We start from the raw sequence: 735 nt of genomic DNA, 5'->3' as shown, positions 1-735 counted from the left end.
TGCATAGGTGCCCCGGGGGTGGGGGGCGTGGGGGACCAGCCGGTGTTGGAGGAGCCATTGCCGCAGGCCTGGCAGCGGGGCCAGCGCACGCAGTGGGGTTGGTTTGGGCTGTCTCAGGCAATGGGGTGTTCTCGTTATCGCCATCTCAGAGCATCCTTTTGAGCTGGTGGCCTCCGGGGCCTTTATGGCCAGCAGGTTCCTGGGGTTAGTGGTGTTAGTACAGCCTTGGGGCAGTTTTGTGCTGCAGTTTTGGGGAGTGTGCTCATGCTCCTGCATTTGATAAGGCATCAGTAGCAGCGGGGCACGCTTTGTCCTACTCCTACAGCCTCCACCCTGCGTAGACCACAGCGGCTCTTTAAAGCCCTCAGGTCCTGCTTTACTGGCAGCGCTGTCCACTCGTGGGGATTTATCCCGGCAAACTGCGAAGAGCGGATGCCAGCGCAGTGCGTATGCCAGCGCAGTGCGTGGCAGTACCTCTGTGCCCACTGGGGTTTGTGGCGTTTGCCATGGGTGCATGAGTGAAGACACCCGGCTAAAAGCCTGCCAGGCTGTGCAGGGGGGCACAGACCCCCCACCAGTTATGGTGCAGAAATCTGTAGACGCTCCCCGTGTATTAGGTCCAGGTTTACGAGATGGTCTGAGCTCCCAGTGGCTGCTCCCACCAGGCAGGGGTTCCGTGCAGCGAGGCCGGGCACCTTCCGTGCGCTGCCTGCCCCTTGGCAGAGCACGGCGCCT

Source organism: Phaethon lepturus, unplaced genomic scaffold (assembly GCF_000687285.1).
Source record: "Phaethon lepturus isolate BGI_N335 unplaced genomic scaffold, ASM68728v1 scaffold17827, whole genome shotgun sequence".
Taxonomy (NCBI): Eukaryota; Metazoa; Chordata; class Aves; order Phaethontiformes; family Phaethontidae; genus Phaethon; species Phaethon lepturus.
This window is presented reverse-complemented; position numbering follows the sequence as displayed.